We start from the raw sequence: 12,423 nt of genomic DNA, 5'->3' as shown, positions 1-12,423 counted from the left end.
CTTGAGCCCTTCCTCTTTGCCATTTAACTGTGCCCTCCCTCCCTGTATGCAGTATGGGTTTCAGCTAGTCATCTGCTAAAGAGACTGAGGTGGAATCTACACACATATAAAAACCATTCTGAAAATACATTGAATTTTCCATAAGGCTGACCATCGCCTTCTAGTGTCACATTGTATATTGCACTTAAAACATTTTATTTACAGCTGTACAGCTGAGTCCTAAGTATAATTTTTTGTTGCTGTTAATGTATTGAGTCTAGGCAGGTGAGGAAGTGGGGAATAAAAACTGTAGGCATACTGAGGTATTGTTGGGTTAAGGGTACATTTTAGGGTACCAGATGTATTGAACACTGGACAAGCAGCGCTTGGGTGCGCATGTTGAGTTTGTTTGTTTATTAACTAATTAAATAAAAACATGCAGGGCTCACATAACATGGAGGGAGGCATTTTCTCCCCACAGCTGTATCCCTTGTCCAGGGATCTGGCAGGATCTGGCCATATCCAATACATAGCCTATTAGTTTCATGCCGAATTTTGTTAAAATAATTGCCGTTTTTAAAGATTCAGCTCACGATCTGAAATGGCACCTAGTGGTTTCCAAACATAGACAAAAAGCAGTTTCTCCACCTTGGGAACCCACAGAGCTTCATTTTATACAGAATGACTCAGAACCTGAAATATATATTGAAGTGGAGGCAGCACAAAGAAACATTAGAATTGTTTAAGCATTCACAGACACAGGGCTGATCTTTTTCTGCCTTGTGCACACCCCAAAGTAAGACACCACATTCTTTTTCAGATATGAAATGTCAAATAGCAGCAGATAAATTGGTAATATGCATTGATAACCAACCTCTGCATCAGTTGAAGTCATTTTGTGGTGAATTTGGAGAGGATGAATTTGTTTCCATCACAGTGATTTGCAAAGCTTTCTTTCTTGAGTAAATAGTGGCCCTACATGTCTCGCAATGCCAAGGAAATGTTGTAAACTAATTTATTTGTTTATTATATTGATCCATCACTTTTCACACACTAAAGACTGTCCCCAAGTGTATTACAAAATAACTATGAACTAATTGTCAGGACATTTTAAGCATGCTTTGTAAAGTGGATAATCTCTCAGATCTCAAAAATCCTATCAAACCTTTCTATGGTTGGCGATAAGGGGTTATTGCTAGAATGTGAATCTCTGTTTCTTGGAAGCATAACATAAATTCCACTTCTCCTCTGACAAAATATCTGTGGTTGTTGGGTGGAGGGCGGGGGCACAGACTGCGTTTGTAAGCTCTTTTCTCCTGTCTTTGTAATGAGGCATTACAACCCTTTTGCTGTGGAATGGTTTGGTGTCATCACTTCCAAAGTCATTTAATAGCTGTACTAGATCTAAATCTAAACTTTATGTTCATATTTTTTTTCCCTTGCAAGCTGCTCACAAGGCTCGAGTCAGCATTGGTCACAGCTGAATGCCTGTACTTGATGCAATGGCACCCACCCAAATGGGAAACGGTAGATACACCTTGTGTGTGTGGGCAGGGGGAATATTGTTCTCCTACAGTTGAAACAGCTCAGCCATGTGTCTCTCTTTCCCTCAAAACTTTGGGTGAGAAAGAGAGAGATAAAGAAGTTCACAGAGTGGCATGCACACTATGTACTTTTTAAATTAGCGTAAGGGTAGAGGATAAATTTGATTCATTCTGCACTTAATGGAGAATCGACTTAATTTGCACTTTCTGGATAAAAGAGAATGGTGGGGGGGGGGGGATCCTTTGCAATTCACACTTGTCCAGATTTTGCAGTGCAGCTCTCCAGCCGTGTAATGTGTAAAAAAACCCCCACCATATACCAGAGTGAAAAATGTGTGTGTGTGCACGCACGCACACACACACACACACAAACATATATGATATGTGCAAAGTAACATACATAAGGCATCATACAGTATTGGGGAAACAACATGTTCATTGGCATAAGAAATAAGTGGATGCCACACCATGTCAAACTTATCTCTTTCGGAAGTTCCTTGTACAACCCTTCTGTGACATCTGAGTCTTTTTGATAAGGCCACATCCCACACAGCATTAAACCATAGATTCATGTGTATTTCTGATTGATTTTTCCACTGCTGGGCTATCAAGCCTGCTTAGGTTAATATACTTCCAATTGTTTAGATCCTGTTGCACGCTTTTATAAATATTTGTATCATTGCTTTGGCCTGTTTAATAGAAGATGTGACAGTTATTCCTAGGTATTTAAAGCAGCCATGGGCTATGGCTGGGGATGAGTTAGAGAGAAGCCAGACTCACCAGACAGATTGTTATTTTTGAGTAATTTGCAAACCTGCCACTTTGCAGAATATATTGTGTTGCTCCAATATACAGGGGAGGGCCTCCCAAGGGTCCTGGAATGTCATCTGCAAACATGTTCACTTTGTATTCTACACCTTTCTTTATTGCTTCCATTACTTATACAAAGCAGCCTATATGGACTGGCTTGCAAGCTGCAGGACCTTTGTTTGAAATTTAAAGGGGTGGGGGACTCTACTATTTTGAATGGTTAAGGTAAGCAGAAGCTCCTATCTGCTTTCCTATTCCAAATATTGGAGACATTTCCCTTTTGCCTCCTTCCACCACACCCAAACACTCAAGAAATTCAGAAAACAACACTCCACATTTTCATGTACGTACAAGAGGTAGATTTGCACCCAGCACTACTTCCAATCACATATTTGTTACTGAGACAGCATTGCAGAAAGAATAATTCAGAGGAATTGCACCACCAGGAATGTGTGAAGAACACAGCGAACCCTTAAGGGAAGACATTGCAGACATATTGGTTTTACAGCATTAGAACTGCCACATATTCCTCTAAAATCCTGGGAATTGTAGTGTCACAAGACTGCAATTAACACTCTGTTAGAGACCACTAGCCTATTAAATTGCTTAGGATGAGAGAATAACTATTAAATCAATGGTATAAATATGCCTGAAGGAGCAGAAGTCAGCATAGTAATGACTGGGCAAGTGAGAACATGCACAACAACTATGTGCCAATTCACACATGCCTGTCATCAGCGGAACACACATGGTGACTCACAGCTGAATGTGTGAGATAACAGAGAAATATTGTACTTGTGCTTTCATCATATGCTAAAGACACACTTCTTTGCTCTGGCCTTTTGACACCCAAGATATACGTTTTTGGAACCCACCCTGTGCCTGTAATGTGTTTTAACGTTGTTGTTTTTTATGTTGGAGTTTAGATTGTTGGGACCTGCTGATGAAGAATGCTTAATAAATGTAATGATGGTGGTGATTATGATGGTGATAATTTTTTTAAAAAAGCATTTTCACAGCTGCTACATGAGGAAGGATAGTAGTCTCTTTTTACAAGTAAGGAATCGTAGTATTTGTTTTCCAAAGCTGCAAAGATTCCAAGCTGAGATGTGATTTGAACAGAGATCTCTGAGGCTTAATTCTGCTTCATTCTCTCTCCACTGTGATACCGGGGAAGGGAAAACCCTGATAGGACTCTGGTAGCACATGCTGTAACTATGCCTAGACTGGATTATTGCAATGTGCTCTGTGTGCAGGATGGCCAGCCTATGAGGCCATGTGAAGCATCTGCCTCAGGCGTCAGGATCTGTCCAATCCATAGGGATGGCAGATCCATCCGCTAATGCAGAGGTGCCACTGCCGTTTAAAGCTTCATCCAGGTGCCGCCTGCCACTGGCCCTCCCCTTCTTTGGCCTCAGCTTCTGGCTCACCTTCTTCCTCCTTTTCAGCCAGAGGCTCCTGTGCAACAACAATTCTGCCCTCTTTTCACCAAGACTGGAGAGTCAAAGCCACAACTTCACAAATGTTGATCTTCAACTCCCGCTTCTTCCATATGTTGATCTCTGCTCCCACCTTTTCCCAAATGCTGATCTTTCCCTCCCTGATGCAAACTTTCCCCCTCTGCTTTCCAACCCCACCACGACACAAACTTTCCCTCCCCTCTTTTCATCCCCTCATGCCAACTTTCCCTTTCCTCCTATTTTTTCTTTTTAAATTACCCACATGCATGCATGGCTACTTTCACTCACTTCACTAACAAACTGTAACAGTTCTGTGACAAATTCATGGTTACATGTGAGATGCACCTCCATCTCACTAAACTGGCAGGAGGGGTGCCATTGTGTGGTGTGCCTCAGGTGCAATGATGTCTTGGGGCCAGCCGTCTGCATGGGACTCCCATAGAAGAGTCTTCAGAAACGTCTGTTTGTCTGTTGGTCCAAGATACAGTAGCAAGGAGTGCTTGCTGCCAATGCTGCTTAGTGATTTGTTTCCAGGCTCAATTCAAGGTGGCTATCCTTATCTTTTAAATGCCTAAATGACTTAGGTGGTTACTAGAGGGACTGCCTTTTCCTGCCTGCCTGCTCCTTGAGATTTTGTGAGCAAGCACTTCCCTGTGCCCCACCTATGAGGGAAGTCAGGTTGGTTAGGGTGAAACAATAGTGCCTTCTAAATGTCTATGCCAGTATTATGGAACACCTTGCCCCATAAGGCTGGCATGGTTCTGTCTTTGACTGCTTTTTTGCTGGCTGGTGTATCCTTTTTATTCTAGTAGGCTTTTCATTGGCCAGGCTGAATTGGTTAGGGTTTTATCAGCTGTGTCCATCCCTGTCAAGTTTGCTAATTTGTGATTGTTATATTATGATTTCTTAATACTGTTAATACTAGCAGCATATTTTTATAATGTGGTTATAATGACTGCAATCTACCTTTTGTATACATTTGTATCAGAAAGGCATTTTAAATGAATAGGTACATGATTTTGGAACTCACAAAGCTGTTCTGAAAGTCTCTCTCACCCTCCATTTTTGCATAGAATCACTTTACAAAACCACTACTCCATTTTTTCCCTTGCCAGATAGACCAATTTGCTTTAATGTTCAGTTCACATGGCAAATAGTCAAAGCATGAAATGAAATCCAATGAAGCATTTGGAATAAGAAATGTAAACTATTTCAAAACATAAAAACACAATAACTTGACTGGGCTCTGCTAAATAGCTTTTGGGCATTTGTCCGCTGTAGTTTGGTTTAAGTATTTTTTTTAAGGTTGTATAATGTAGTGCTGCATAAACGCAAGGCTATGTACTCCCTTCATAATCCCACCTCATTAACCACAAGGACATAGCCCATAATAGTCCAGTAAACTGCACCGCAATACAGAGGATTAAATTTTACTCCTGTGCACTGACTTGTCTTCTAGCTACCAAACCTTTAATGTTTCCTATGCACCATGCATCTGGAAATAACATGGTTATTCTAAGAATTAAAAGATGTGTGCCTCTGTAATGAACATTAGCAAATCCTATAGGATGTATTGTAAGCAAAGCTTTAATCATCTGATAATATAAAGGACTGTAGGCCTCAGGAATTCCTCAATGCAATATTCTGAGGTGAGGAAATTATGCAGCCTCTCTCCCCTCCCTTTTCCAAGCTGTAATGTTTATTTGTGATAGACTTTAGCATCTCAAAACAGTGACATGTTTATGGCCCAATACAGGAAGCACAGCAAATCTATAGTATTGTAATGTGCTAAGGAATTTAATGATGGATTGGATGATGCTACTATCAGTGTTTGGCTCAGCTGCATGTGTAAGCACTGACAAATCTTGAGTGTTTAACCCACTGTGTGATCTCAAACAGAAATCCAGACAACAAAAAGGGAGAAATACACAATTTCAATTTTATTAAACAGTAAATCAATCACAACAGAGGATAATTGCCAAACACTAATGGCTATTTGCCATTTTCAGGAAAAGAGGATTATTATTCATTAAATGTGCTAGTTGCTTTATCTTGCCCAAGGACACCCCCTGCACTTAAAGCATCCCACCCAGGATTAAATTACAGATCTATTTTCACTTATGAGTAGATTAATAATATTTGCAACACATGGTGTCTTTTTCTACAGATAGAAGCAAGAGCTAGGCTTTTTCCAGCCATTCCATGGCAAGGGTTTTTAGATAGAACAGGCAAACTTTCTTGGAACTGTCTCATCTGAGTGCCTTGGATAAGGGGGTAGCTAGGGATGGGGGATAAATTCAGTTCACTTTTCATTTTAATATAAAGCTGCCCAATTCACATTTTCCAAAACAGTGCTTGAACCAAAACAGACATTCTTCCAGATTCTCATTTCTCTGAATTTTGTTATCAGTTCTCCAACTATTTAATGTGCACACAAGTGTGTGTGTTAGGATGTGTGCACAGAAATTACTTTATTATTGAAAATATAAATATGCATTGTATTAGAGGAAATTTCTTATTAAAAATTGTGTATGTTGGGAAAATGTTCATTGAGGACTTAAAAAGAAAAACCCTCGCACTTGTGTAGAAAGGTGAAGAAATGAACTTCTACTTGGACAAAAGAGAAAATAAGAGAAACTGAAATTGATGGATTTGGTCAACCCTAGGGTAATCAACATGGCACCTTCCATATATTGGACTCCCAACTCGCATTAGTTCCTGCTAGTATGGCCACTGATCATGGATAATGAGAACTGTGGTCCCATCTGGGGGGCACCATGCTGTCTACTCCTGCCTTAGCATCGCCTCATATTTACCGACACAACTGTTCTTGCCTAACCCACTTTGTTCTTCATCACCTTTTTATCTCCTTTGCTCAAGATGGTGCCAATCTCCCCTTACCAGTAATGATTAATGACTAGATGTGATCTGTGAGTTACGTAGTATACTTGCAATACGTGAGAATTATAATAAATGCCCTTGGAAGCAAAATGCACAAATGCCTTGGGAAGCATCTTTGTTAAAAGCAGAAACCTTTCTATATAATACAACAAGAACTAGGATGGTCTGAAGGACAAATGAGTCCACCAGTTTTAGCTAAGCAGGTCTGGATCTGGCCACTGCATGGATGGTAAACTAATGTATTCCGTCTTAGATTCTGTGATGGAAGATGGGACAGAAATGAAATGGAAATAATTCTTATATAACTTAACACTGCTGAACTCTCCAATGCAGCACACTTTTTGGTAATTCCCTCCAAGTTTTGCCAACTTTACACTGGTTCAGATAAACTAGTCTGGCTCTGCCACCGGCCAATCAGGGATGCCTTTTAAAACTGTAAGTCACTGGGCTTCACCTCATCCACCCTGCCCTTTTATAAATATTTTGGTTCATACAGACCTCAAGCAAGAGTAAATGTGAATAATGGTTAGTCTCTTAAGGCCTTCACCTGTCTCTCCAGGAGGAGCTAGCCAGTGAGTACTCAAAAAGTAACAGGCTGAGTTGCCTGTTTATCAGATAAAGGCAGGTGAACCTAGGAAATAAGGCTGAAAATGGGAGTGAGCAGGAGACTGAGAGTTGAGAGATAAGCCCATGAGCTGCAAAAGCGGGGGAAGTTTTTATATTGGCCTGAAATGATTGGAAGCCTCTAGCAAAATGAGAAACAGATACGTAGGCTGTTGCAGTTGTGTAATGTCTTGATGAGTAACAATGTTGACATAGAGGATTAAGGCATAATATGCTGGTGTGGGTCTACATGCAACGCCGTTGGCAGGTTTGTCACAGAAACAGCAAAACTGGATTGATGAGTAGAGGTGTGTGAGCACCTCTTGTGTGTATTGGATTGTCTTAGAATTAGCAAAATATGTATGCATGAAGATTTCAGAGGATCTTTTCTACATACAATTCAAAGTGCATGCATTTTTTTCATGTTAATTTATTTGGTTTGAGTCATGGACATGGACTTCATGCCAGCATTACTTTCTTGATTTGAGATTAAACCATATGGAATCTCTGGGAATCAAGGGTAACAGGGCTGTTTTGCTAATTAATTTTAAAAAATCAAATAAAAGTCCCCCCTTTAGTTGTTTTCTCTTTCTTTCTTTCTTTTTTGGTGGGGGGGAATTAGACCATTCAAACATGCAACTCTCAGTGGAAAAAATAACTAAAAATGGGATTGGGCTACTGACTTATAAATCATTTCCTTTCTGATTGACCAGAATGCTTCCCCTGACTATTCTCCATGCTATTCTCCATTTCATCAATTAATATAGCACATCAAGTGTTCCCAAAGATGCAGAAACTCATGTCAAATCAGATTGCCTACCTACATAGAAGTTTTGGAGGAAATGGCCAAATGCTATAGATAGTTCAGATGGATGTAGATTGGTTTTTGAATGCCTAGGAGCCTGTGACTGACCTATTCATGGATGGTTTATGAATATTTTAAAGGGGATAACTTGCATGGGATTGAAAATTTGGAATTTGACTGCATTCTGATTGTCCAAATCACATTTACATTGAAAAGCGAGGAAACCATCATGCTCTGGCAAGGCACAGTATTATCTTAAATAGCACCCAATCATATTCTTCCTCAAATCAGTTGCAGAATTCCATTTGAGAGGAGAATCAGGCCTCCATATCCCTTTAGAGCCAAAGACACTTTTCAGATAAAACCATTCACACCCCTTCTAACTTTGATGCCATGGTTGATCAGATCCACTTTTTGTAGCTTTGGAACTTGCTTGTCCAGTTGTTAGGGATACTTTTTAGCTTGTAAAGAGTGAGCATGTGGACAGGACTCGTGAAGTGAAATTTACCACGTGTATGATTAATCCTAGTCCTGGCTCATAAAAGCTGCCAGAAGGACACGGGGTGACTGGGTGATGTAGGGAGGCTCCTCAATACCTTCCTGCATGAAGAAGTTGCTTCAGAAAGCATTAGAGGTAGCGGTAATGTGTTTGGTTTTTTTTAATTACCGAACCCCAATGTATTTGGGATAATTTCTGACCGGTCTCCATTGCTCTGTTCTTGGACAAAGGTGCTTAAGCATGTGGAAGTATCTTAATGCCATGTTTTCCTGGATGGTTTTAAACATCTAGAGCCTTTTCCATTTGGTCGCAGGCCTAGATAGAGGCTGAAGACTGGTTTAGTTGCCTTCATAGTTTATACAGTTGAGACAATGGTAGCCTGCCTCTGTTGGTTCTGTTAGCATGCTCAGCAGCTTTCGATACCATCCACCATAGTATCATGAATCACCTGAGTGGCACCATTCTGAGATGTCAGTTCCTTGCTAGAGGGGTGGTTTCAGAAGGTGGTGCTGGAAAACTCCTTGGCCCACTTGCTTATAGGGTTATTATTATTATTAATTATTCATTAAATTTCTATACTACACATCATCTGAGGATCACAGGGTGGTTTACAATTAAAAAACACAAAAATACATAGCTTACTAACAAACAAAACAATACCCCCCCCATTCTGCCCCCCTCCCATGTCACTTAACATCTACGTGAAGCCACTGGTAGCTTGGAGTTTGGGGTCATCAGTATGTAGATGACACCTAACACACACACTCATTTCCATCACAATCAAAGGAAGTTGAATCCATGTCTGATGATGATCATGGACTGGATGCAGGTGAACAAACAGACGCCTGCAAGAAAATGGAGGCAGATCAAGGAACTGGGGTTCAGCTTGTTTTGTATAAGGTTTCACTCCCTTTAATTCCTCCTATATTTTTATAAACCCCAATTAGCATATAGCCAAACATTTCCTACATTCATTATTGGATTGAGGATGGAAAGCACCCAGCAATCCTGAAGTGGTAAAAGACCAACTGCTTTGACTCCCCCCCCCCCTATAGATTACATGGTTCTGTTTGCCTAAAGCTGACTTGTCTGCTGTTGCCATGTTTGCAATCAAAAATATATGTTCCTGAAAAGAATAACGGCATGACCTGACGGAAATAGGTTTGGAGCAGAAATTACCAACAGCTCACCTTGAGCTGCTAACTTGAAGTACTTCTCAAATCCAAACTGAGAAGGAGCTGCTTGTTTTGTCAAAATGACTACTGTGTTCAGGTTGTTAAGTAATTTTTAGCTGCAATTTGTTTTTGTCAATAACTTACTGTTCTACAGAAGAAATAGTATTGAATTAATGTCCCACACTTTAATCTGTTTGTCCTCCTCCTCTTACTGCAGTGCTTTGCCAATGCCATTGGGAGATTTACTTCCCAAAGGCCGAGAGGGAGGAGAAAGTGACCCACTATTGTTTACTTGCAGGAGAGCAAGTGCTCCCTTCTCTTAAGAACTGCAAAGGTGGATAGCACTTCATTCTGCCTGAAGGAGGCATTGCTGCCGTTGTGATAGCAGCACATTACTCCAAAACCCAGCAATTGTTGAGCCTAGCAATCAGCATGTACAGGCTTGATGCTGTGCCAAGATTAAAATGCATATTGTACTATTTAAATATGGCTCTAGACAGTTGGCAAGTCTAATAAAGCAGAAGCACAACAACCAACTTGTGTATTTGGCAACCCAGTAAGCTCATGCTTGTTTGAGACATTTATGCTTATGATTATATTCATTCTTTTAAAACATGTACCAAACTTCTTGTTTCATTCCTATCCTTTCATTTTAAAGTTAAGTGTCTGTAACCCAAATAGACTGAAAACTTAGCATAACCAATGAAGCTTTGCAGTTGTTCTATCAGTAACCTTGATATCAGGCCAGAATGTCCTTAGCAACTGCTTAGCGACCACATAGCAGCAAGAATACATTTGTGTGTATGTGGGTATTTTTTTTCCCTTCCAAAGGCTGAGAGCAAAGAAGTAGTTGGGGGCTGTGGCTATGAGGTGTGAAGATCAAGCTGGAACTGGGATGCAAAGCAATTTGCTACTTGGAGAGATTGTGGGCCTATATAGTGGATGTTCCCATGCATATGAAGAGGATAATAACCGAGATATTTTTCGGCACCTAGAACATGGATTTTGGCACTGCTTTGCAACTTTATGGTATTCTGGATCCTGTGGGAAGGACTTTGTTTTCCATCCCATGTGTCTAAAAATGCAGTTCTTTCTCTCTGCTAGTTTGGAGAAGGCTATAGAAAGAACTCAAAGGGACAATGTGTTGACAGGCACCTCCTTCTTTCAAGCCTCACCTTTCCCTTTTTCCTGCTTGCTATAAGGATTCCCTAGACAGGATCTTTGATGGGAATAGTAGTAGACTTCACCCTTCTGTCACCTTGCATCAGGCATTGTTCATTTGTCCCTAATGAATGACATGCCAAGGAGGCCCAGACAATATTGGTAATTATAAATAATTATTCTAAGTAAAAATTGTAACTTTCCAGAATAGAAACAGAATGGGGAATCTAGATTTCAAACAAATGACAAATGGAACAGATGGATTGGGTTATCCCTCCATGCTGCTCCGTAGGCTCCAGTATCAATCCCTCCATTTGTCCATAAAAGGGGCACAGAATAACTGCATCAGCAAAGTTTGAAGTCGGCTTTCAGCAAACATGCAGTTTAGTCAATTAAAAGTTCATGAAATATTGTTAATTAAAATGTGCAGAGAATGTGAGAAATCATTTAGTGAGGTATGTTCAATGTATAACAAAGATTAATGGGAACAATATGGAAGGATAAATGTTTGGCTGAACTTCAAGAAAATCTTCTTGACAGTGATGTATATTGCTCCAAAGAACTTTTCCCAAGGGAAGTGATACAAACCCATTATCAGGGACATGTCATGCTAGAGAAGATAAGAGCTGCAAAGGTGACAAAAGTTCACTGCTTGAGGAATCACATGTGGTCTGAAGAAGGAAAAGGTATTATTGCATATCTTGCTGGTTGTGTGGCTATCATTCATTGGTTAAATCTTGATGACTTACTTGTGCGAAAAGGCCACTGCAGATTAAAGAGCATAGATGGTGCTTTAAATATTGCCTACATGAAATCACTAGGGGGCAGGGAGGAGTGTAGCTCAGAGATAGATCATTCTGTTTTCCTGTTTCAGACCCAAGGTTCAATCTCTGGTGTCTCCAATAATTATTATTTTTAAATCACAGGCAATACAGTTGGGAAAGATCTGAAACCGAGATCTGGAGAGCCACTAATAAGTACAATAAATATTATTGCGGCTAGATATGCCAACAGTCTACCTCAATATCAAGGTATTATTTTGTACGTGCAAATACATCTCTTCTAAATGAGCACAGATGTAATTTTCAGCTGTGATTCACCGAGTGATTTACACATGTATGTGTGAACAAAACCTCCATAAAACAATCCAGCTTCTCTCAAACTCAAATCCCTCATGGGTTTCTTCTCAAATTAACTCAAAAACAAAACAAAACTGCACCTGCTCAGGTCTGATTTCCAGCTGATTTGGGGAAGCGTTGTATTCTGTATTGCACGGCTGATTAGAAAGAGCAGACCTCTGTACATTGGCTTAATCATTCCAAGTAGGCAGAACTGAGAAATACACTGCACTGTATGTATTCATTTAATTTTACCTTAACATTAATGAAATGCCATTCCTTATTGTAAAGCACCAGTGTCAGTATTTTTTAACAGGGAAAATGTAACAAATGACAAATCTACACCATTAAAAGCAAGCAACAGAAGT

The 12,423-nt window shown here is 40.1% G+C and overlaps 1 protein-coding gene across 2 annotated transcripts in view; it reads left to right on the top strand.

Annotated features, from left to right (window-relative positions):
* Nucleotides 1-12,423, top strand: part of LOC310677313 (uncharacterized protein) — a 728,781-nt gene that overhangs the window by 553,111 nt on the left and 163,247 nt on the right. The window lies entirely within an intron of this gene.

This window comes from Podarcis tiliguerta (genome assembly GCF_965153285.1).
Source record: "Podarcis tiliguerta genome assembly, chromosome: 5".
Lineage (NCBI taxonomy): Eukaryota > Metazoa > Chordata > Lepidosauria > Squamata > Lacertidae > Podarcis > Podarcis tiliguerta.
This window is presented reverse-complemented; position numbering and strand designations above follow the sequence as displayed.